We start from the raw sequence: 8,541 nt of genomic DNA on the forward strand, positions 1-8,541 counted from the left end.
GTATTAAGATTTATCCTTATTATTAAGATTTTTTTATTAAGTATTAAGAGTATTAAGATTTTTTCCTTAGCAAAATTCACAAAATATATACTTATAGCATTAAATTCTTTATAATACACTTACGTATAAAAATATTTAACTTTACATTTTGCTTTATAGTATTAAGATTTATCCTTATTATTAAGATTTTTTTATTAAGTATTAAGAGTATTAAGATTTTTTCCTTAGCAAAATTCACAAAATATATACTTATAACATTAAATTCTTTATAATACACTTACGTATAAAAATATTTAACTTTACATTTTGCTTTATAACAAATTTAGCCTTTTTTTCAAACGAATATTTTTAAGCCACTGCGAGATTTTCTTTCAATTAAATTTAGCCGTGGTTATATTTTTATCGCAAATATGTAGTTGATATCTACAATTTCCTTTTTACTGTCTAGGTGCATGTTAGATTAAAAAATTTTTAAAGACAAAAATGTGCATATTTGTAGTGTGATACAACTTTTTATGACCTTGAGAAATATTTTGATGTGATATTTACAAAGTCTATAATTAAAAAAAATAAATTTTCATAAATTTGGATACATTTTTGTTTCAAATCATAAATTTTGTAAAGAAAAAAAAATTCTGTTTGATGAATTGTTACAACGATAATTATCCATTTCAAATTGTATTCATAAATTGTCAACGATCTTCATGTTTACTAGTCTTTAGTGTAGATGTGAATGAATATTTTATTATTTAGGTTTAAAAAAGGAGGTATTCCTTATCATTAAAACTGTATTACTGTTGTGTATTTTATTCATAAAATTTAAAAAAAAATATTGTTTTTGAATTATTTCCTATATCAATGAAACTATTTAACATTTAGAGTTGACAGCATTAGAAAGAGGATTACGAGTATGTGCTGAGCAGCAACAAGTAAGGGAGGGGTGGGGGTAGAGTTAACTTTTTCATAAGTGGGTAAAGTTCAAGCGTGCAAAATATGACGCATTTCTTTTGGTAAATGAATCAGTGAAATAAATATGTAAAAGTAGCTATCATAAAAAAAAAAGGCAGAAAATGTTAACCACTTCTCTTAGCAATTATTTTGAAGAAAAAAAAAGAAAAAAATTAACATATTTTTTTTTTTTATTTTATTGATAAATACAAGGAACTAAAACAAAACATAATGTACAAGTTTTTGAAATTTGAGTTTTTTTTTCTTCATGTGTAAGAAACATTTAATTTAAAATCAATTTACTATCTCGGGCAAAGGAAATAAGTTAATTAGTCTTTGTTTGATAGTTCTTAAAACAAAGGACAACACAAAGTCATACTTTTCAAACGTCAGTGACGCCATTTTGTTTTTTACTCTTATTGCTATGTAAATTCAGCAACCATCGTATATGCAATCACACAAAACTCGAGTGCCGTTCCACAATCCAGCAGCAAAACTTTCAATCACAGCAGATTATGTTTTTTGTTTCAGGCCGAGTAAAAACGTGATAAAATAATTGACACATTCTGCTAAGCCCGTGTTTTCTCGGGATGATAAATACTTGCAATATATACGTACCCGAGTTAACTCGGGATATAATCAGGGAAGCGCTTAATTTGGGAGACAAAAATTTCAGTTTGAATGTGAAAGGAGGCCGATAAATAAGGGCTGAATTGTCAGAACGAGGTTTAACTTTAAACCTGGTCTAAACCGCGAAGTTAAACCAAGCTGCATTGCAGAAACGAAGTTTAAGGAAAAACGCGGTTCTAAAGATCTAGTTCAGCCTTGTCTAAGTTAAACCTAGTCTGAGGTAGGTTTAAACCAGGCAGACGAGTTTTAAACATCGATCGTCTGCTTACAACGTCAATCTCGTTTTCGTAGATGTTTTGTTCTGTATTGTTTTATCAGTTTTAAAATATAAATACGTGCATATTATTGCGAAACCATAATATAATTTAGTGTTAATATTGTATATTTTTTTCTGTATCTTTTAAAGTGTTTATAAAATCTTATGAAATAATGCCTCTTTTATTTTCTGAATTGATAGTATACTATTCAGTAATTTTTGTTTTCTTGAAAATAAACATTGAGATAATTTAATATCTCACTTGCTGAATGGGGCTTTCTTTTTGAGTGATTTTGTATATTGTATTCAACCACTCAGAAGATAGACCTTATCGGAATAATAAAACGTGAGGGATACGAAATTACAAATTTAAGGATTAAAAAGAGTGAGATAACTTTTTTTTAAATTAAAAATCATGAACGTTTGAATAGACCAATTACTGATCTTAAAATAGTGCTATTGTTAATAAAAAGTATTGGATTCTTTACATGTTGACAATAATTATTACTATTTACTTTATTTGATAGTTTCAAACATTGATTAGATTTTTTTAAAGAGGGGAGTTTCATTTATTTATAAAATTTCTTATCTCTTAACATATGTTTTTTAGTAGCAATCAACAGATTTTCAAAGCACATACATTAATTTATCTTTTTTGATTTGTTTGCTACATTTTTCTAAAGTATTAAAAAAAAACATCACTTAGTAAAATGTTCTAAAACAGAGTATAACAACTTCATGCCATGGATAAAAGTTACTGTGCATGTTATAATTCTCCTTTTTATAAATTATAACTACATGAATGCTAGTAGCTGGAAGTTGAAAAAAATTGTGTTTTTAAAACTTAATTTAGAAGAAAAAAAATTTCACAGCCACTTTTCACTTTATTTTGTTACTATTGATGAAGTTTTAGTGTGAATTGGTGAGAATATTTTTTATTTCAACTAAATTATAAGAAAAATATAAGCGAAAATTAATTTGTTAAAGACTACATATCTGTTTTTGTAGCACTAAGTGCAGAGATATTTACTTGAATGGACTAACTTAGTAGAATTTTCTTAAATTTTTATTTGCATGTCTCTAGCACAGCTGAAATAGACTAAATGAAAAAGAATTTTTCATTACTGTAATATGAGAGAGCAATAATTTTTCTTTGAACTGCTTTATGAGCTATGTATCACAATTAATTTTTTTATATTTAATTGACTGAAAGTCATCTAAGATGCTGAAAACTGGTTCGTCTTGGCACTATCAACTAAGTTTGACAAATAGGTTGCATTTAAATATTTTTTCTGTGTATATTGTCAATAACCAAATAACCAGGAGATAAACTTTTAATGCTATGGAAACGAGTGATTCTTGCCCTGTAAGAGTGGCAGAAACAGTTGTCTCTTAAGGGAAAATAGACTATTAAATGAACTAACCCAATTCAGGGATATTTCTGTAACATGATCTATCGGGCCAATTAAAATGAGTGATGTGTCAAATGAATTTTAAAATTGCTATTTTTCTAGACTTTTGCAACTGAGCATGTGAACACCACAACATGATTCTTTGAAGAGAGCTTGTTTTAACTAAGTATAATTTTATTGACTCCTTAATAAATGAAGAATTGCTCATGTTTTTATTATTTTACATTTTTGAGATATATTTATAGAAAAAATATGAGAAACAAACTTTGCGTATGTAGTCCATGATAAAAGACAACAGATATGTGACATTGATTGGCTCAATAACTTCATTCCATGGAATTAAAAATTAAACACCATAATATTATCATTCATGTTGGTTTATATTACAGTAAAAATATGATTCGGTCAAAAAATTTTTATAGATCAAATAATGCTTATGTTTTATTGTTTAATAATTAAAAACTATAATGCAATTTAAAAAGTAAGTTAAAAAAAATCTGTGTTATATAAATAGTATGTATATAATATATAACATCTTATATGTTATAAAAAATTACAGATATCAGCATGGTGATAAATTTAGTAGTAAATCAAGTTAGTAAGCCCGAAAAAAAGTTTAAGAAGTTATTAAGCATGTGAGTAATAAAAAGTGCTGTTTGAAAAAAAAAAAAAAAAAAAAAAAACTTTTGAAGTTCACAAAAGCTTACTTCATTCATTTTTAAATACATACAAATGATTTTCCTCTCTTATTAATAGTTTCCAATTATGCTTTTAAGTAAATTTTCTAGAATGTGCATGCCCTTGAATTGCAAGAATAAAATCTAATACAGTAGAATTTTTCCTTAATACAAATTTAAACTCTTAAGCTCATTTTTTCATCCCTATTAGTCCTGCAGTGGACTGATCGTTAAGACACGGTTACCAGTAAAACACTGAAGTCAAGCACCACTGGCTGCAGTCAATAAGTGGGTGAGTAACCACTTTGATCAGCTTGCGTAGGGACTGAGGGTGTGCTGTACCGGTTCTCCTAAAACTGTTTTACCATGAAGTGCTAGAGTTCGCATGCAGGACGTCGGGTTACTAAATCAGGGGAGCCATTCCTTCTGCAGATGATCAAAATTGCGATCGCATGTCTTCGAATCACCAAAGTAAATAAAGCAACCTGATGCAATACCTTTCGCTGATTGGTGCCAAAGTTATGGCAAACAGTACTAATCTAACTAGTAGTCAATAACAATTGTTTGTGTCAACAACAATTGCCAAAAGAAACAAAACTACCTTAAAAAATATGCAGTTGTTTACCCGGGAGAGATTACGTATTAGCCCTTAAATTTCATACTCTGTCATGATGGGTTTTTTTCTTTCTCGTAAGCTGTTGCCTGGTTGTGGACTGAAATTTGATAAAGGTACACAGGTAGCAATCTATAAATCTTTTATGCTATATCATGTACTGTGCTCTTTTATCAGTAACTAAAACGATCTATGTGAGCAAAAATTTATATATAGGTAATACTTCCATATCGGAATATGTTTGTGTCAACAACAATTGCCAAAAGAAACAAAATTATCTTTAAAAAATACACAGTTGTTTACCCGGGTGAGATTACGAGTTAGCCCTTGAATTTCATACTCTTTCATGATGTTTTGTTTTCTTTCTTGTCAGCTACTGCCTGGTTGTGGGCTAAAATTTGATTTAGGTACACAGGGAGCAATATATAAACCTTTTCTGCTAATGGACAAACATATTCTTTTTTAAATATTGAAAAACCTAAGGTCTATAACGAACAATGGTTGCATGAGTGACTTACAAAACATCATTGTAAAATAGTTTATCTACTTAATACTAAGTCCCATAATCAAGTATTAATGTTGCTTACACAAATAGAAATAATATATATATATATATATTCTAAATATATATATATTCTTTTTATATAGAAATTATGCAGATTCCTTAATGTTGTGCATTGAAGGAAAACACACATAAGAAAATTATTTATAAAGATATGTGATCAACAAATATACTAAAATGAGGTTCAAAGATTGTGTGTCCCGTGCTGTGTGTGAGTCCTATAAAAATTTTACTTTGTATATTTATTGGAAAAACTTAATTATTAGTAAATTTTCTTTAAGAAATTTTATTTCAAAACCAAATTTATAAACAAGTTAATTTTATGTCTAGAATACCAATGTTGATTATATTTATATTACTTACCTTCACTTAATTGGTAACTGTTAAGTTCTAACAAAAATCATAGGAAAATCAATCATAATAATAAAATGTTTCATGCATGATAGAAACATTACTTTTCACTCATTTTCATTTATATAGAATGAAAAAAAAATCAGATTATTTTATTAAATGTATTTTTGCCAAACACATATAGAGAAATAAAGTAATAAAAACAATCATACAAGTTATTATACATCAATTTTATTTATAAAGCACTTTTTTATTCAGATTTTTATTTGCCATGTGAAGTTTTTATTTAAAAATTCATTAGTTCTTAAAATTTTCTTTCTAAAATAAGTCAGATAAGTATTATTTTATTTGCAATAGAATATAGAACAATGTTCATTGCTGAATATTTAAAATATAATGTTCTGTATGAGAACTTTTCTTACAAACACACAACAACATTTAACAAAACCGAATTCTATTTCATAAAAACATTTCTTTTTTGATTAACTATGCAATGATTCTAACATAACTAACTTTATTTTCATTATGATCGTATCTACAAAATGTAAACAAAACATCCCAAGGTGTCTACATTAACTTCTATTCTCTTTTGCCTTCTACCCGTGAATTGCCGGAATAAATTCTACTGGTGTACTTGACTCTTACTCATGATGAAACCTTGTGTTAACAGCTGTTGTTCTCAAACTTCAAGCCACAATGGCTTAGGGCAGGGATGGCGAACCAATGGCACGCGACACAATGTTCTGGGCACGCCACCGATCACAAAGTTCACTATGAAGCATATTAACAATTAAATAAAAATTCACAAAAACAAACAAAAAAATAAACAATTAACAAAAAAAATTAACGATTTAATGCCAAAAAAACAATAACTGTAAAAAACAAGCTAACAATAAATAACTAGTAAAAAAACATTAACAGTTCTGCTTAAACTAGCATCTTACAACCTAATATAGGTCATTTGTCTTCTAATCTGCAACAACAGAAGTCACACTAATGTTACTTTAGGTTTAATTACACGCATAACTGAGACATTGCAAAATGTTTTTTTTTTCATAGTAAATAAAGAGTTTTGAGTTGATAGAATTTAGTATTATTATTTTCCCAATAATCAAGAAGTCAAAATTATTTGACGGCACGTCTATGACCTCATTAAACAATTTTTTGAAAAAATGGCACGTTGGTGTATAAAGGTTCGCCTCCCCTGGCTTAGGGGATTGAGCATTCGCCTTCCAATGAGGTGGCTGATGGATACGAATCCGGCTTGCACCGACCACAGTGCTGACGTGAAATGTCCTCAGTGGTAGACATATCATGGGTTAGAGTCACCTTGCCGTCACGCTAACTGTGGAAGGTTCTCGTGGTTTTCCTGTCCATGTAACGCAATTGCGGGTTAGTCCCATCAAAAAGTCCTCCAGGAAGACAAATTTCTCCCAATATTTGATCCAGGACTTCTCTTGTCTTCTGGTTTGGATTCAAAATGACAAGACTACGTAGTTTAACGTTAGTAGTAGAAAACCCAAAATTGAGTCCGCTTTTCAACAACGGCTATTTAAAAAAAAAAAAAAAACTTTGTTACATCAACAAATCTGGCTGCAACACCCAGAAAAAAAAAATTCGACTTCATAACATTTTATTTTGTTAGTTAAACCTCATTTTTAAACAAAACCCACTTGCCATTAGAATTAAAAATTAATGATTCTGCTCTTAAAAAAAAAATTATTAAATGACAATTTTTTTTTTAAATGTTAGACTTATAAGTAGACAGCGGATTATATGCACTAAAAAACGGACAAAATATGCACTAAAAAACTTGAATATATGCTCTTAAAACTAGGAATATGCATTTAAAAAAGAAATTAAAAGTTCAACTTATTTAAATACTACTACTTACTTTTTCCAACGAACACAGCTAAAACATTTTTTTGTTAAAAGGAGGAAAATCAAAATATTTCTTACTTGAATCTACACATTTCTGAAGAAAAAGCCTAAAACTGAAGTATGATAAATGGGAGAAGAAAAATCATCGCATTTTCCGGAAAGATTTTATTAAACTGAATAATTTTTGTTGCAATACACAACTATAAGTGTTTTTCCAAATTTTCAAGGGTGAATTGATGTCGTCGGTCATCAAAGATCATTTTGAAAGCAGAAAATGACCTCTCCACGTCAACCGATGTTATTGGACAAAACTTGTACAATTTCGTACTCATATTTGGTTTTACTTTCTCTGGAAGTTCAGTTCTGTTTCCATTAAGAAAATCATTTATCTTCTTCACTGCTGCAAAACCCGAATTTTTGTTTCGAACGAAACACCATTTTTCTTTAACTTTCTTCCCAACTGAGTCTGGAAGAGCATTGATGCACTGTTGAATTTTTTCAATTTCGGATATGGCCTCAGCCAGGGGAAGACCTCGTGCTTCGAGCTTTGTTATTGCTCCACTTAAGAAAGAAAAGTGAGTGCTAATTATGGCCAAGTCCTTCTGCAAAGAGATGTCCTGTAGTAGTTCTTTTGTGACATAAACTGAAGAAGCACTTGCATCTACAACTGACTTAATTGCATCAAAATTTATTAGCGTAAAAACGTGTAGCTTCAATCCATGTACCCCACCTAGTATCACAGGCTGTGGAAGGGCAAATCAGAATACATTTCTTTATACAATTTTATGCGCACAGGTGCCTTGACAAAAACTTTCTTGATACTAGAAATTAAATCATTCACAGAGGAGAATACTTCTCGAACAGTCTCAGCCAGTCTGTGAACAACATGAGCCAAACATGTAATATGAGGCATTCTGGGATAAAAAAATTTCCAGTGCTGCTGCAGATTTGACCATATACGGAGCGGCATCACTGACAAAAATCAAAACATCTTCAGAACCATCTCTATCAGGCCATAATAATCTGATAGAATCATTGACAAACCTTGTTATGGTTGAATGATTGACTTTTTCAAGGGCTTTGCTTGCTAGAAGATGTGGTCGAGTAGGAATATTATCCATTTTTCCACAAATAAAATGAGCAATATAGCGACCGCACTTATCTGTCTTCTCATCGACTTCAATCCATATAGGGCCATCTCCAATATCTCG

The sequence above is a fragment of the Parasteatoda tepidariorum genome, chromosome 4, assembly GCF_982258835.1.
Source record: "Parasteatoda tepidariorum strain Cologne lab strain chromosome 4, Ptep-v5.0, whole genome shotgun sequence".
NCBI classification, from domain to species: Eukaryota; Metazoa; Arthropoda; class Arachnida; order Araneae; family Theridiidae; genus Parasteatoda; species Parasteatoda tepidariorum.